The following is an 18,003-nucleotide window of genomic DNA, read 5'->3' on the forward strand; positions in this document are numbered from 1 at the left end:
GGCTCTTGCTCGTCGTGTGTGTCACTGGTCGAGGGGTCCCAAGCTTCGGACAGCAGACATCAAACGGTCCGCCAAACGGTCCGCTCAATTAGCCGGGCACTTTGTGGCGGCGGTCGCCGTTTCTTCAAAGGAATACGCTCTTTGTTGTCCCCTCCGGAACGGCTTACAGCTTCGTGGCGACAGGACGTCTCATCCGCCGGCTAGCAGGGACAATAGCTGGCGAGCATAGACATTCGGCGAGTCGGCTACTTGTTTGGGGATTAAAAGAGCGCCGCTCCCCCGTCATCTCTGGACGCTGGTTCCGAGAAAACTGGAGTTCCAGGCGTGGGAACGCGGCCCGGCTACGCTTCTCAGCGACAGCATGGCGCCTGCTGACGCCGGTCATAACAGTGGTCACAACGTCACCGCTCTCGTCGACACTGGCACCAACTATTTCATCATGTGTGGGCCGTTCACCGCCAAGCTGAATAAAGTAAGATCTGCTTAAAAGGAACCCACAGTCCGGACTGCTAGAGGCCGCCTGATAACACGATAAGGGTTTGCACAGCCAGAATCACAATCAACAACCGAACTTATCTGGCGAGCTTTGTTATTGTAGAGCTGTGCTCCAGGGACGTGATACCTTGCATAGACTCCCTAAGTCACCGTGACGCTGTCATCGGCCTGAGGTTTGAATCCATTACACTAACTTTAGACGAAGAGCTGCCACACTACACGACATCGGAAAACCACCCAAAGAATGTATAGAAGAGCTGGTCACCATGCCGTCTTCGCCCTCATCATGTCCATTGGCACAGGAAAAGCCGATAACGTTGAAAGCGTCGTCGAGGGCGATCATTACCTGCTCTCAAACTATCAGATTCGTGTCGGAAGACGCATAGCCAAGCTGCGTCATGGCAAAACAAATGTAGTGCTGATAAACTTCATATATATAAACCTGTATACTCGTAGCACCGATGTAATGGTAAGCTGTCTATACGAGCGAATGTTATACTTTTCTTCCTTGACTTTATAGATTGAATTCGTTCTACTTTTCCGCCAACTGTCTGGTATTTCCTTCGCCTTTAAGAATCTTTCTACGAATTTCACCAGTGCTTTGCTAGTGCTATATCCTACTTTGTTAATTAGGCTCATGGAAGCGTCATCTAAGCCTAGAGTAGTACCTTGGTAAATATTCCTTCAGCCTTCTCGCAATTCAAATTCTCAAGTACTATCTCTTCCTCAGTTGCAATCTTTGTCATACTTTTACTCATCGGGAAAATCACATCGACCTATTTAAACGAATCTGCTGTTACCCTTCCTGTGTAACCTAGAGTGCTTCACACCTTTCCAATTTACTTCCTCTTTCACATACCATATTTCATTGCATTGTGACAGACTTCCTACTTAGCACTTTTAGGTCTCTCCAAAAGATTCTAGGCGCGGCCTTCTTTTCACGAATCTTGGTCACCCAGCATCCACTTTACCTTCTAAATATTTTCTTGACCAATTTCTTCAGAATCGTTTTTTTCTTTAAATATTTCTCATTATTGGTTCTAGTCATCCTGTGGCCGCTTCTTCTTTTCGCCTGTCAGTGCTCCGGTGAAGCATCACGTCACTTTTTGATCACTTCCCGGATTCCTTTGTTTCACGAACTTTTTGGCTTTCTATTTCCTTTCCAGCAAATAGTTTTCTTCTCTTTTCCATCTACCTCATCAATACATGTAACAGCTCACTATACTCCCACTCTTTGTTTGGTAGTTTTCTAACTTCATCTTCGACTTTTGCGGTTTTGTATTTGTTATTTGTGTTACATTTAAATACGAGCTGCCAAAGTTTGGTTCTATGCTTTTATACTTGGTATTATATCCCATTTTTGAAGTTATGCCTTTATGATCACTGCCCAAGAAGTTGTTAATGCTTTCCTCGTCTATTCTCATCTCTCTAAGTTTACCATCGGTTATGCTGAATTGCCTCTGTCCGACTTTCCACGTGATCTGCCCCTCACACTTAGGCCCGGTGTTAACTGCCTCGACTATGTTGCTCACTTAAGTCTAACGATAACTTTTCATTGGTGTCTAAATATCCATCAAGGTCATGTATGTGAGCATCCATGTCTCCTAGAAGAATTAGTTTGGCCCCATGACCAAATTTCTTATTATCGGCGTCCACGCAATTCACTATTTTCACATTCTTTACTGTGCAGTTATTCCCCGTCCACACATAAGCTACTCCTAACCACGTTTTCTTTCCACCTATACTGTGTCCGAAATACAGTGATGCTCTAAACACGTTTACTTCACTCTATACCATTTCTCTTTGCTATGGATTAGCATTCCAACATCTTTTCTTTAACTTTGTGATATGATCATGTTGTGTCCTTCCCAAATAAAATTGCCAATTGGCGGTGGCTCTTCCAAGTCTCTATGGTGTGTTTCTGTAACCGCATAAAGACCTATCTGTTCCTTGTTCAACTGTTCCCTAATCTCTAACCATTCTGCCTTTTTTCTGCCACCCTGCCGTCATTTCAATGTAAATAATTGCAATTCGCGCTTCCTCTATTAGTTTTTTTCTTCTTTGGTTTTTCGGCATAGCAGCTGTTAAAGAGTCCCCCTGGTAGTTGTCTTTGTTATAAGCTACCCTGGACACCAAAGGGCCTGCACACCCCCTCCCCACACCTTCCCCTTCCCCCCAAAAAAGCTACTGCGCCCTGCAAGTGGCCAACTCAGCTCATGAGTCATGGTGACGAAGCCTCCATCGAATTGAATTCTGTCTTGTTGAAAACCAACTTCCCTATGCACCTCTCTGTTTATTTCTACTACCTCAAAGTCTTTCTCTCGACTCATCTGCCACATCTCTTTGTTTGCATCGACAACCACTCTTTGCAGGTTGCCGTGATGCACCGGTACCTCCGGTATCGTGCATACCGCACTTACCGGTATGCACAATACTCCCGGGGGCACCTGTACTTCAGGGGAAATGGCACACATTTCATTGACCCCTTTAGCCAATTTGGTCACTAGTCCTACCGATTCTTCGTTCAAGACATCGTTTAGTCCTCCGGCAATTATCGCAAGGTTTCGTCCATTAACTTTACTGGCGAGTTTCGCACTCGCTTGCCTCATCACTCATCCTAGCTAATGTTTTGGGAATGTCCCTGTTAAAACCCTCTTCGTCACCTCTTACCCTCTCCCTGACTGCTTCTGCGCATCTACTTACATTCGAGTCCTAGGCAATTATAATGAGCTCCGACTTTACAGCTTGAGTGTGCCCACCGGGCGGTTCCTTGCGCTTGTAACGTCGCAGCCTGGTCACCGCCACGCTCTCATGCGACGAAGCTCGGCGGCTGTCTCTCTTCCATGTGCGTTGTCCCGGATGGATGCCCTTTGACTCCGGTGTATAGGCACCATGAACTCAATCTTCCTTCTGTCATAGCAACGCCAGAACGCATAGCGTTGTGAGAAAAAGTAGCAAACAGAGCAGACGCATTCGCATTGTCTTCGGCATTTTGTTTCTTATCAGGATACGAGAGTGCTCGTTATCTTGATGTTTCCGAGTGAGCATGCGCTTCATGAGATGATCGACGAATTAGAAAGATCGTTTTTGGTTGTAATTTATTATCGCGACATCTATTCTTGCAGCCCTACTAGCCGATTTCTGGGCTTATAAGTGAGAGTTAGATAGAGCCCTCTCAACAGTTCACGGTGCTCGTAAACACTCATCAGTAAACACTCATGTGTAGTCGTTAGCGAAGCTGTCACAAGGTTGAAGCCGTGGACACATGCCTTGGTCGTTCCCCGTAACTGGAGTACTCAGGCAAATGTGATTCACTGTGCATGGAATCAATGACATTTTACTGTGAGCTCCAGTCTAATAATCTATATCTGACATAGCGAAAAATGCTTGAGGAGAAAGTTCCTCGTTACTCCTCTTGGGACACTTCTCAACCACACTGACGTTTTGTTCACGCACAGATGATTCATCCGATGAACGAAAAAAACGAAATGCATGCGAGCACTAAAACTCACGAGTCTAATTTTTCTAATTAAGTTTTAGTGATTTGAGAAATGCAAATTTGTAGCCGTCTACGATAGCAATCTATAAATAACACCAAGACAAAGTTCTGTTATGTGCGTTCTCGGGATGCGACAAAGTAATCAATCAACGCGCTCTGTACGACTGATTTTAGTTCACTGCACTGAGAGAGGCCACTGATATTTACCTAGAAAAACCAAGCCAGGAAAATTTTTTTCCAAAGCTGTAAACTATTGCGCCCCGCTGTATATATGGCAGGTATGCCACAAACAGTCGTGTAAGAAAAGTGAGCAGCATACTGATGCTTTCAGCTTCCATGAAGCAGGTAGACCTCTTATCACGACGCCTGGCCCACAATTAAGTCATTCCTTCACGACGAACTCACTAATCTTCGGAATGGTTATATCCTGGTGCTAATAGATGACTTCTTCGGGAACCGTAATCATGACTCTGCTGTTTTCAAGCGCTCTCACTGGCTGGAAATGCGCTGGTGATGAGATAGTTGTGGACCCTTGCCTTTACCTTGAATCACCTCCGTAAGTTACACACTTGTTGACTTGAACTTGCAATGCGTCAATGCTGTTCCGTATATGTCTGGAATATATGAGTGCTACCAACATATTTATGATTTCCTATATTGTGCCTTGAATAATGCGCACGACGCGAGAAGAAAGAATATAGGGGATAGTTTTTTTATTTGTTTTCGGCAGACAATACCCACTAACCATTATTGAAGCAAAAAAATGCATAAATTGCTTCATATGCAGCTGCAGTTGAAACGTAGGCACTACGAGAAAACTTGAAATGGAAGTGAATAGAAAAATCGTGGTACGCTCGACCTTTGCCTAGAAGAAGAGACACGATTGCGTAATCGGGCCTCGTGTGCATTTAGAACTGCTAGCTGTTCGGTTCTCTGTACATGCCAACCGTGCCGTACAGAAACAAATGACTGTGCGCGTAACACTGGCCGTTTCAAACTCTCATTGAATGCCTACTGCAAGCACAGTTGTCAAATGTCCACAATATACGCCACATTTGTGGATCTTAAGAATCAGCGAAGGGTCCACTAACCGTCTTTTGGGCAACACGCGAACAAACCTAGCTTTTTCTTTTGTTCAAGCTTCTGCTGCTGCTTAATACATATGCCCGAGTGCTTTGTAATGGGTGGGCCTCCAGAAACCCACTCGTTGCTCAATTCACATGTTCCGATGCCTGGCGCGGATATCTGCTTCTGCCAAGCAATATATTATGCGTTACGGATACTCCTTCTACTACATATGGTATTGATACAGCGTTTTTTCCAAGGCAGTTTCAACAAACATTGTGGCTCAAGGGTGCAACATCTATTTACCACGCCTACGGCTTGGGATCGATCCTTACCCGTATCTGGAAATTTTCGTTATTTTATTTGCGTCTTTCTCAATTTTTTGGTCCCGAACAAGACGACTTTTCGCTCTCAACTAACGACGCCAATGTCGATACCAATGCCGGAATTTCAGCAAAACTAGCCCTTTAGCGTTATCGCGTTAAAAGGCAGCTTGACACCATTCGACACCAAACCCACAACCTTCGCTCTGCGCTCCTGCTATCCTGCCAACTGGGCGGCGGATACTCCCACGTGTGCTTATTGGGTATTTGTGTACGTGCAAATGTTGGAGTGCTAACCAGTTCGAAACCGTGGTGGCGATTGTGTTTTTTATTTTCCTTATATTGTGTCTTTTTGTCCATGATTTTCACGAACAAGTGCCTTAACAGAAAAGCTGTTCGTGTTTCCTAAAGATAACAAGTCGGCATGATTTTCTGTGCTGCGTTCGCGTTGTACCTCCGGTGAGATTAGACACAACGCTGGTTTTTGAGTTTTGGGTTGTAACGCCAGGCCACTCGTAGCCACTGGTGGCCACTCAGCCAGAAAAAAAGAAGCGCACAGCGTAGTGCTTTACCCCGTGGCTTGTGGTGGTGTGGTGTTGTGGGAGCGCTTTTGCTCTTGTAAGCTTATGTCACAAGAGTGAAGGAACGAAAGGGCTAGAGCAAAATTATAGTGTACATTTTACACCATGACCACTATCGACGCCAGCAAAGAACGCGAGCCACTGCTTTGCAGTTCACTGCCAAGAGCCGTTTTAGACAGTTACAGTATATCGGGCTTACCGAGATACCGGGCGAACCAAGATAGCGGGATCGACGTGCGCATGCGCAGACACGTACGTTACCCGTGCCGTACCACAACACCGACTAGACACCGACTGGACGACTGAAGAGCACATACCCTGTAGATGTGTGCCACTCGACTTTCCCAGCGTGGGGCAGGATTGCCTTCTGCGTGGTGGGAAAAAGCATCAAAATCATGTGAATCTCGAGCGACCTCAATATAGCATAGATAACAACCTTATCTAGAACGGAGACCGACAAAACTTGTGTTTTAGCGCAAAGCTTCATTCTCAACCCCGGCAGGTTTACGTGCGACATGATAACAAAGTTCTACCTCTGCAGTGTGAGACAGTTCTGTACATGTAATAAATGTCGGCGTAATAACTAGGACATGCCTGTAACCTGTACAGGCTCTTACACACTCGTCTGACGTTTGTATGACTCCACTGCTTACTGTCAAAGTAGATACAAGCAAGAAGTCATAGCAGTGACAGCAGTACGGTAAGGACACAATCAATACGGCACCGAATCGATATCTTCGTCGAACCTCCAACAGATGGTAGCAATATTGCATAAGGTTTATTAGAAGGTTACTGGGAACCCCTGCGGAACGAATCACTTTCCAATAGGTAAGTGTGAACCAAAAAGAAGTGAATGTCCTCCACAGGTTCCCAAATGACAGATTGAGAATGCCGATTGGGAACAGTTTAAGGAAGTTGCACTTTTAAATTGGACTGACATGTGTGACTTAAGGTTAGATGCAGCTGTAGATTACTTTACAATATTTATGATTGATGTTGCAAACCAGTGTACGCTACAAACAAATGAACTGTATGTAAAATGACGACTTCAATGATAAAACAATGAGCGCCAAATGCGCACAGCAAAACAAAACAAAGCATGGAAGCAGCTACAGGACACTCCGTCAGCAGGAAATCTAGCTAATATTGAGAACGTAAAGTCCGAAGGCAGGAGAACACAAAAGCAGACCAGGAGAAGAAGTTGACGGAAGTTTTCATCAGGCATCGATTCATATACACGTCAGGGCAAAGTCTGTAACATAATTTATTTTTTCACCCACTTTTCTTTCTTCTTATTTAGATTACATTGATTCTAATAACTTCCCCTATACACTCCTTGTAATTATTGACTGTTAGATCTCAGTAATAGAGTGTCAAAACGAGCCCTTAGGTATACACTTGATACACTTCTTTCCCTTTAAATATATATATATATATATATATATATATATATATATATATATATATATATATATATATGCTGATCGCACGCCTTTTGTACTCACGTGCTCATGCCTGCCCATAAACCATAAAAGCGGCCACATACTCGTATTTCTGTTCATCCTGACGAAGGCCAGGCCACGGCAGAAGCGTATAGAGTGAAAAAGTATCATATATATATATATATATATATATATATATATATATATATATATATATATATATATATATATATATATATATATTGACACGTGCGGTTCTTTTGGTTTACGAAGGAAGACGCTATCACTTTCTGTTAAGCGCAACGCAGGCCGCGTTTATCATGTATGCCACTCTGGAACGTGTTACGACGCGTGTATAAAAAACTGACACGTGCGGTTCTTTTCGTTTGCGAAGGAAGACGCTATCACTTTCTGTTAAGCGCAACGCAGGCCGCGTTTCTCTTGTATGCCACTTTGGAACGCGTTACGACGCGTGTATAAAAAGCCGGCGCAGTGCGCCACTGGGGGTCTTTTTTTTTCCGTCGGCCTACGACTGTTCACGCCGCTGTTGCTGTGAGTTGTGTTTAGCCCTGTTTTGCTGGGCACAAGTTCGCCCAATAAACAGTTCGCCTGACACTGCCCTGACTCCTGCGTGCTTCCTCTCAAGTGCTGCGTGTATCACAACCTCGTGACATCTGGTGGAGGTGCTTATCTGTCCATGTACCATACGCCCCCGTCCAGCCGTGAGCCAAGCCCAAGCCGCCAAGAGGACGACGCCGACCCGGTCGTTCGAGTGAGCCGAAGACAACAAGGACTACCACACCGAATACCAACCAGGTGACCTTGTCTGGGTCTGGACGCCGATACGACGACGGGGATTGTCTGAGAAGCTCCTGCGACGCTACTTTGGACCCTACAAGGTAGTCCGACGTCATGGTGAACTGGACTATGAGGTCGTGCCCGGTGGCTTAACGTCATCCCAACGACGCCGTGCACGACCCGAAGTCGTACACGTGGTGCGACTTAAACCTTCTTACGCGCGCTGATTAGCTGTGACGCATTGTTAATGTAATTTATTGCATGTACTCTCTCTTATGTTCTGTCTTTAGCATCGGGACGATGCTTTTTCAGAGGGGGGTAGTGACACGTACGGTTCTTTTGGTTTACGAAGGAAGACGCTATCACTTTCTGTTAAGCGCAACGCAGGCCGCGTTTATCTTGTATGCCACTCTGGAACGCGTTACGACGCGTGTATAAAAAACTGACACGTGCGGTTCTTTTCGTTTGCGAAGGAAGACGCTATCACTTTCTGTTAAGCGCAACGCAGGCCGCGTTTATCTTGTATGCCACTTTGGAACGCGTTACGACGCGTGTATAAAAAACTGACACGTGCGGTTCTTTTCGTTTGCGAAGGAAGACGCTATCACTTTCTGTTAAGCGCAACGCAGGCCGCGTTTATCTTGTATGCCACTCTGGAACGCGTTACGACGCGTGTATAAAAAACTGACACGTGCGGTTCTTTTCGTTTGCGAAGGAAGACGCTATCACTTTCTGTTAAGCGCAACGCAGGCCGCGTTTATCTTGTATGCCACTCTGGAACGCGTTACGACGCGTGTATAAAAAACTGACAAGTGCGGTTCTTTTCGTTTGCGAAGGAAGACGCTATCACTTTCTGTTAAGCGCAACGCAGGCCGCGTTTATCTTGTATGCCACTCTGGAACGCGTTACGACGCGTGTATAAAAAACTGACACGTGCGGTTCTTTTCGTTTGCGAAGGAAGACGCTATCACTTTCTGTTAAGCGCAACGCAGGCCGCGTTTATCTTGTATGCCACTCTGGAACGCGTTACGACGCGTGTATAAAAAACTGACACGTGCGGTTCTTTTCGTTTGCGAAGGAAGACGCTATCACTTTCTGTTAAGCGCAACGCAGGCCGCGTTTATCTTGTATGCCACTTTGGAACGCGTTACGACGCGTGTATAAAAAACTGACACGTGCGGTTCTTTTCGTTTGCGAAGGAAGACGCTATCACTTTCTGTTAAGCGCAACGCAGGCCGCGTTTATCTTGTATGCCACTCTGGAACGCGTTACGACGCGTGTATAAAAAACTGACACGTGCGGTTCTTTTCGTTTGCGAAGGAAGACGCTATCACTTTCTGTTAAGCGCAACGCAGGCCGCGTTTATCTTGTATGCCACTTTGGAACGCGTTACGACGCGTGTATAAAAAACTGACACGTGCGGTTCTTTTCGTTTGCGAAGGAAGACGCTATCACTTTCTGTTAAGCGCAACGCAGGCCGCGTTTATCTTGTATGCCACTCTGGAACGCGTTACGACGCGTGTATAAAAAACTGACACGTGCGGTTCTTTTCGTTTGCGAAGGAAGACGCTATCACTTTCTGTTAAGCGCAACGCAGGCCGCGTTTATCTTGTATGCCACTTTGGAACGCGTTACGACGCGTGTATAAAAAACTGACACGTGCGGTTCTTTTCGTTTGCGAAGGAAGACGCTATCACTTTCTGTTAAGCGCAACGCAGGCCGTGTTTATCTTGTATGCCACTTTGGAACGCGTCACGACGCGTGTATAAAAAACTGACACGTGCGGTTCTTTTCGTTTGCGAAGGAAGACGCTATCACTTTCTGTTAAGCGCAACGCAGGCCGCGTTTATCTTGTATGCCACTCTGGAACGCGTTACGACGCGTGTATAAAAAACTGACACGTGCGGTTCTTTTCGTTTGCGAAGGAAGACGCTATCACTTTCTGTTAAGCGCAACGCAGGCCGCGTTTATCTTGTATGCCACTCTGGAACGCGTTACGACGCGTGTATAAAAAACTGACACGTGCGGTTCTTTTCGTTTGCGAAGAAAGACGCTATCACTTTCTGTTAAGCGCAACGCAGGCCGCGTTTATCTTGTATGCCACTCTGGAACGCGTTACGACGCGTGTATAAAAAACTGACACGTGCGGTTCTTTTCGTTTGCGAAGGAAGACGCTATCACTTTCTGTTAAGCGCAACGCAGGCCGCGTTTATCTTGTATGCCACTCTGGAACGCGTTATGACGCGTGTATAAAAAACTGACACGTGCGGTTCTTTTCGTTTGCGAAGGAAGACGCTATCACTTTCTGTTAAGCGCAACGCAGGCCGCGTTTATCTTGTATGCCACTTTGGAACGCGTTACGACGCGTGTATAAAAAACTGACACGTGCGGTTCTTTTCGTTTGCGAAGGAAGACGCTATCACTTTCTGTTAAGCGCAACGCAGGCCGCGTTTATCTTGTATGCCACTTTAGAACGCGTTACGACGCGTGTATAAAAAACTGACACGTGCGGTTCTTTTCGTTTGCGAAGGAAGACGCTATCACTTTCTGTTAAGCGCAACGCAGGCCGCGTTTATCTTGTATGCCACTTTGGAACGCGTTACGACGTGTGTATAAAAAACTGACACATGCGGTTCTTTTCGTTTGCGAAGGAAGACGCTATCACTTTCTGTTAAGCGCAACGCAGGCCGCGTTTATCTTGTATGCCACTCTGGAACGCGTTACGACGCGTGTATAAAAAACTGACACGTGCGGTTCTTTTCGTTTGCGAAGGAAGACGCTATCACTTTCTGTTAAGCGCAACGCAGGCCGCGTTTATCTTGTATGCCACTTTGGAACGCGTTACGACGCGTGTATAAAAAACTGACACGTGCGGTTCTTTTCGTTTGCGAAGGAAGACGCTATCGTTTTCTGTTAAGCGCAACGCAGGCCGCGTTTATCTTGTATGCCACTTTAGAACGCGTTACGACGCGTGTATAAAAAACTGACACGTGCGGTTCTTTTCGTTTGCGAAGGAAGACGCTATGACTTTCTGTTAAGCGCAACGCAGGCCGCGTTTATCTTGTATGCCACTCTGGAACGCGTTACGACGCGTGTATAAAAAACTGACACGTGCGGTTCTTTTCGTTTGCGAAGGAAGACGCTATCACTTTCTGTTAAGCGCAACGCAGGCCGCGTTTATCTTGTATGCCACTCTGGAACGCGTTTCGACGCGTGTATAAAAAACTGACACGTGCGGTTCTTTTCGTTTGCGAAGGAAGACGCTATCACTTTCTGTTAAGCGCAACGCAGGCCGCGTTTATCTTGTATGCCACTTTGGAACGCGTTACGACGCGTGTATAAAAAACTGACACGTGCGGTTCTTTTCGTTTGCGAAGGAAGACGCTATCACTTTCTGTTAAGCGCAAGGCAGGCCGCGTTTATCTTGTATGCCACTTTAGAACGCGTTACGACGCGTGTATAAAAAACTGACACGTGCGGTTCTTTTCGTTTGCGAAGGAACACGCTATCACTTTCTGTTAAGCGCAACGCAGGCCGCGTTTATCTTGTATGCCACTCTGGAACGCGTTACGACGCGTGTATAAAAAACTGACACGTGCGGTTCTTTTCGTTTGCGAAGGAAGACGCTATCACTTTCTGTTAAGCGCAACGCAGGCCGCGTTTATCTTGTATGCCACTTTGGAACGCGTTACGACGCGTGTATAAAAAACTGACACGTGCGGTTCTTTTCGTTTGCGAAGGAAGACGCTATCACTTTCTGTTAAGCGCAACGCAGGCCGCGTTTATCTTGTATGCCACTCTGGAACGCGTTACGACGCGTGTATAAAAAACTGACACGTGCGGTTCTTTTCGTTTGCGAAGGAAGACGCTATCACTTTCTGTTAAGCGCAACGCAGGCCGCGTTTATCTTGTATGCCACTTTGGAACGCGTTACGACGCGTGTATAAAAAACTGACACGTGCGGTTCTTTTCGTTTGCGAAGGAAGACGCTATCACTTTCTGTTAAGCGCAACGCAGGCCGCGTTTATCTTGTATGCCACTCTGGAACGCGTTACGACGCGTGTATAAAAAACTGACACGTGCGGTTCTTTTCGTTTGCGAAGGAAGACGCTATCACTTTCTGTTAAGCGCAACGCAGGCCGCGTTTATCTTGTATGCCACTCTGGAACGCGTTACGACGCGTGTGTAAAAAACTGACACGTGCGGTTCTTTTCGTTTGCGAAGGAAGACGCTATCACTTTCTGTTAAGCGCAACGCAGGCCGCGTTTATCTTGTATGCCACTCTGGAACGCGTTACGACGCGTGTATAAAAAACTGACACGTGCGGTTCTTTTCGTTTGCGAAGGAAGACGCTATCACTTTCTGTTAAGCGCAACGCAGGCCGCGTTTATCTTGTATGCCACTCTGGAACGCGTTACGACGCGTGTATAAAAAACTGACACGTGCGGTTCTTTTCGTTTGCGAAGGAAGACGCTATCACTTTCTGTTAAGCGCAACGCAGGCCGCGTTTATCTTGTATGCCACTTTCGAACGCGTTACGACGCGTGTATAAAAAGCCGGCGCAGTGCGCCACTGGGGGTCTTTTTTTTCCGTCGGCCGACGACTGTGCACGCCGCTGTTGCTGTGAGTTGTGTTTAGCCCTGTTTTGCTGGGCACAAGTTCGCCCAATAAACAGTTCGCCTGACACCGCCCTGACTCCTGCGTGCTTCCTCTCAAGTGCTGCGTGTATGACAACCTCGTGACAATATATATATATATATATATATATATATATATATATATATATATATATATACTTATATATATATATATATTGCGGTAAAAATCACGCGGACCCCGTTAGAATAAGGAATAGGAAATAGGGAATAAAGACTTTCGTTGGTTTAACACTGTATATTTTCACTAACGTTTCGTCTAGTGGACAAGACTTTGTCAAAGTAACAAGCAGAATGAGGTAGGCTTCCTTATAGGCACGCCTAAACAAGATATGTTCGCAAGGGTCATCGATATCAAGTTTGACAAATAAAAACACGGTAACTCCCTTTCAACATAGATTCATGCGCGCACAATGGTTACTCGTGGCGGTAAAGTCAGATTACAAAGTAAGATAGATTACACACACAGTTGATATGGCATTACACAGTAGTGATGTGGCAGTAATATTAAATTGCACGTCACATTGAGGCAAAAAAAAGGGGGGGGGGGAGATGACGTAACATACACGCTTAACGTAACTTTTTGTAGTAACGTAGTCGCATGCGAGCGCTCTACTGCAAACAGTTTGAGAACGCGAACAGTAAATCGGACACAACACTGAGATATTATATTAAGATTAATTATTCTTTTTCTATTTAGCTTCCCCTCAACCGAACTTCAAACACGTTACGGTTAATGCAGCAAGACGCTAAACAAGAGGTCGGATGAAGGATAGGAAATGCACAACACGGACAATGATCCTGATACAATGCAGTACATCAGCACGTAGTCTCGTACAATGGATATGGCAGGTGATGGCCGATTATCAAAGTAAACTTATAGAAAGCATGCACGATACTAGAACCGAAGCTGTCTATCCTAAGGAAGACAAGATTTTGACTGATTGTGCTTAGTGGGAATGCTCGTAAGTGTGCCTGGGTTTTCGTTAATATCAAATAGGAATGTGTTAAACTTGAAGATTAGGTAAGACTCGCGGGCCTCCCGATCGTGATGCGAACGAAAGCCAAGTATATTGGCCCGAATATTTTGAAGAGAATGTCCCGGTTACCGAAAGTTGTTTTGATAATGGTAGGCTAGAAAGCTTAATGGCATGCGAGCTAAGGTTATTGAAGCGCACTCGAAATGCAGTTTCCGTGTGTCCAATGTACTGTTGTTTGCAGATGGTACATTCAAGCATATATATAACGTTAGAACTATCACAATCAAACGAACCTCGTATAGTAAAGGGTGAAGTCTGAAAACATGCTAATGGCTTTCCGTGCCGTTTGCATATGTGCGCATACTTTCCAACGTGCTTTGTTGCAAGGTGCACAGCCAGTTATTTTGTGCTCATTTACTTTTGATGAGGATAATAAATCCCGGAGATTCTTAGATTGTCCGTGTACCATGCGAGGTGGTTAAAAGAAAATACTCTTTAGACGTTCGCTTTGCGCAAGAACATTAGAATGGCGTTTTGATTTGATTGATTTGATTGATATGTGGAGTTAAACGTCCCAAAACCACCATGTGATTATGAGAGACGCCGTAGTGGAGGGCTCCGGGAATTTCAACCACCTGGGGTTGTTTCACGTACACCCAAATCTGAGAACATGGGCCTACAACATTTCCGCCTCCATCGGAAATGCAGTCGCCGCAGCCGGGATTTTAATGGCGTTTCAATATGGAATGTACATTTGGTGCCGAGGCTGAGTGCGTTAGTATAGAATTGGTGCTATTATGTTTTTCGGCCAAACGTTTCCACTCCGAATTTTCACTCAATCTAATTTATCAGCTCTATCTATAGCGTCATCAATTAAAGCCGATGAATATTGTCGCTTTGTGAGAGAAGTTTGAAGCTGTTCGCAATTAGCAACGAAATCTTCGTGGTTGGAGCACAGTCGTTTAAAGCGGTGGGCCTTACTGTGAGGAATCGCGGTTTTGCAATGTCGTACATGACTGCTCTTGAAATGTAGAAGCGAGTTTTTATCAGTAGGTTTGTGGTATAGTTTAGTAAGCAGTTTTTCTTGGCATATCGACACAGTGACGCCTAGAATGTTTACCGAGAGCGACGAGTAATTATGCAACAGCTTCATTGAAGGATGGAACTTATTAAACGCATCCATAAATTTCAAAAGGCTTTTCTCTCCATCGGTCCAAGTCAAGAAGATATCATCAATGAATCGCTTATGTCAAGAAAGGCATAATATCAGTGCTAAATAAGAACTCGTCCTCCAAAATACCCATAAATATATTAGGATATTCGGGCCTATTTGAGTTTTCATAGAAGTACCGCTAACCTGAACGTAGTGGCTGTTATTGAATTCGAAGTTATTAGGTTCAAGAATAAGCTTCAGTAGCAATCCTAGGGTTTCCTAATCTGCAAATTTTTAGAACGACCATCTTTGTAAGCTTTAAGGACTGCTGAAATCCCATCGACAGGCGGTATGTTAGTGTAAAGTGAGGTGACGTCAAGGAATACGAGGATTGAATTATCTGGAATGTCTAGGTTTAGTATATCTTGGAGAAAACTATTGGTATCCTTTACGAATGACGGAAATGTTCCAGGAATTTGGTTGATAAGGGAGTGTACATAGCGTGAAAGGTTTTACATTGTAATGTTCACACCGAAAATAATTGAGTGGCCCGGGTTACTTTGTGAATCTTTCGTAGCAAGTAAAACCTACCCGCTACAGTACTGAGCGGTATGAGAGACCTAACCATTTTTTCGTTTATCTTTTTCTGCTTTAGTAGGCTTATGAGCTGTTCGATCCAAATGGTCCTAAAGTTATCAGTTGGATCACTAGAAAGGGGTTTATAAAAAGTTTTATATATATCCGAGAGTTGTCTGGTAGCTTCCATGATGTAATCACTCTCATTAAAACAATCGCTCCTCCCTTGTCCTCGGGTTTTATGACGACATCTTGATTGTTATAAAGTTCTTCAAGCGCTGAAGAAGATGGAGAAGTGTGTTTTGAATAGGAGCTACTTCTGCTAACTCTGGCGTATTTCAGCGGTAATTTAAGTCTGTTGATCGGTTTTCGCTGCTCCGTTGGAGGGGATGGATGTAGACCACCCCGGGCGCCTGCCGGCACCAGCGGCGTCAGTGGCGGCCGCCTCTAGGAAACGGATGGGACAAGCGAGTGACAGCGACAGTGAAGATACTCACGCTTACTATCTCAGCAGTGAGGACTTTTCAGATGGCGGTTTCCAACCTGTGCTGAGCCGCAAAGCGAAGAGGAGGAACATGAGGACATCCTCATCCTCAACTATTCAAACTGTAAGTGAAGCGCCAAAATCGAACGCTTATACCATCCTGTTTCTGCCTGCACTTCCTACCGTCAGCATGAAACGCCTTAACAGACAGTCTGTGTCGAGGTCTCTGGAAACGCTCATGCCAAATGAGATCACGGACATAAGAGTTAACGCCAGAAAAAATATTCTGGTTGTTGACGTTTTGCACGCAAGTGCGTTGGCCGTTCTGCACAGTGTAACTGACTTGGACGGCAGCCAGGTGCGCTCTCATGTTCCCTTGGGATGTGTGTAGTAACCGGCGTGAGCTACGACATAGATGTGGCTATTTCCAATAATGACTTACAATTTCTCGTCAAGTCAACAACTGATACTTTAATTGTTGATGTCACCCGGCTAGGCAAGTCTCGCTGTGTGAAGATTGCGTTTAAGAGCACATCACTCCCCTCTCATGTGAAGGTGGGGCACTTCAGACATGCTGTGCGGCCTTTCATTCCAAAGCCTCTCCAGTGCCGTAAATGCATGAAACTTGGACATGTGAGCAGCGTCTGCGAGAATTCGGTGGTATGCCACCACTGTGCCGAGCCCCACGAAGCGGCTAAGTGCGTCGCAACTGTCAAGAAATGCTCTAATTGCAATGGATCCCATGAAGCCACATGGAATGACTGCCAGCGGATTCATAAGGAAATTGCCATCTTGGAGGAGATGGTGCGCGATTACTCATCTCATCGAGAAGCCGCAGCTAAAGTCAGAAGGCGTCGTTCACGTCGACGTCGGTCTTAGAGGACGCCTGCTACCTCCTCGACACGTTTGCCAGATCCCTCATCAGTGCCACCTCCTTTGCCTCCCAGACCACACGCCGTGGGAAAGGCTGTAAAGGACAAAGCCTGTGAGCATACCCTAACTGCGACAGAGTGGCCTGCACTTCAAAGGGAAGCAGCATCAAGCGAACCGAAGGAGTTTCATGACGGCCAGTCCGCGATCCCGGTTTCAGATCTTTCCAACCAAGACAGGCAAGTGACTGCAATCGTGCAATCTTTAATTGCCATGATTCGCACGCTACTGAGCAGCATACAATCTCCGTCTGCTAAGAGTGCACTGCAAATACTGGATGCACTGAATCCAGTTCTTGCTAACGTCGTATAAGCACAATGGCTCAGCAAAATCTCGTCTTCCGCACTGAAAATCTCATCTTCCGCACTCAAGGCACCGGCATAACATGTACATCCCCCCTCCCAGATCACACAACGATTGTTTTAAGTTCAGTTTCTTTCCACGGGCGATCAGTGAGTGGAACAGGCTGCCGAATTCCACTGTCTTATCAGAATGTGTACCTTCTTTCTTGAAGCGCCTAAGGGATGTCGTGTATAAAGACGTATAGTTTATATTTTGCTTATTCTATGTCCTCAAGAGAAGAGTGCTTTGGATATTTCTTGTCATTTATTGTCACGTATAATAGAAGTTGTATAGGAAGTACCTATTTTTCTGTATGTATATTGGTTTTTCCACCCCTGTTATAGCCCAAATAGGGCTGACAGTATAATAAAATGAAGTGAAATGAAATGAATGAAGTTAAAAGTGCGTCGATTTTTCAGTGGAATGCCAGAGGCATGAAGTCCCGTGTCTCGGACTTTCGCCAATTTGTTCGGGTCAATCAATTCCCTATACTTGTCATATGTGAACCAAACGTATCAACGCCTTATAGATTGTCCGGTTATGAAGCTTTTTGTTCAGCCGCTAGCGAAGAACGAAGCAAAGTAATTGTCTACATTCGCACAGACTTGACTTATCTTTCGCACCCAATAAGTTCAAATGACGACAATCAATACGTGTGTCTTCGTGTAAAGAAGAATGCA

Source organism: Rhipicephalus microplus, chromosome 9, assembly GCF_043290135.1.
Source record: "Rhipicephalus microplus isolate Deutch F79 chromosome 9, USDA_Rmic, whole genome shotgun sequence".
Classification (NCBI taxonomy): domain Eukaryota; kingdom Metazoa; phylum Arthropoda; class Arachnida; order Ixodida; family Ixodidae; genus Rhipicephalus; species Rhipicephalus microplus.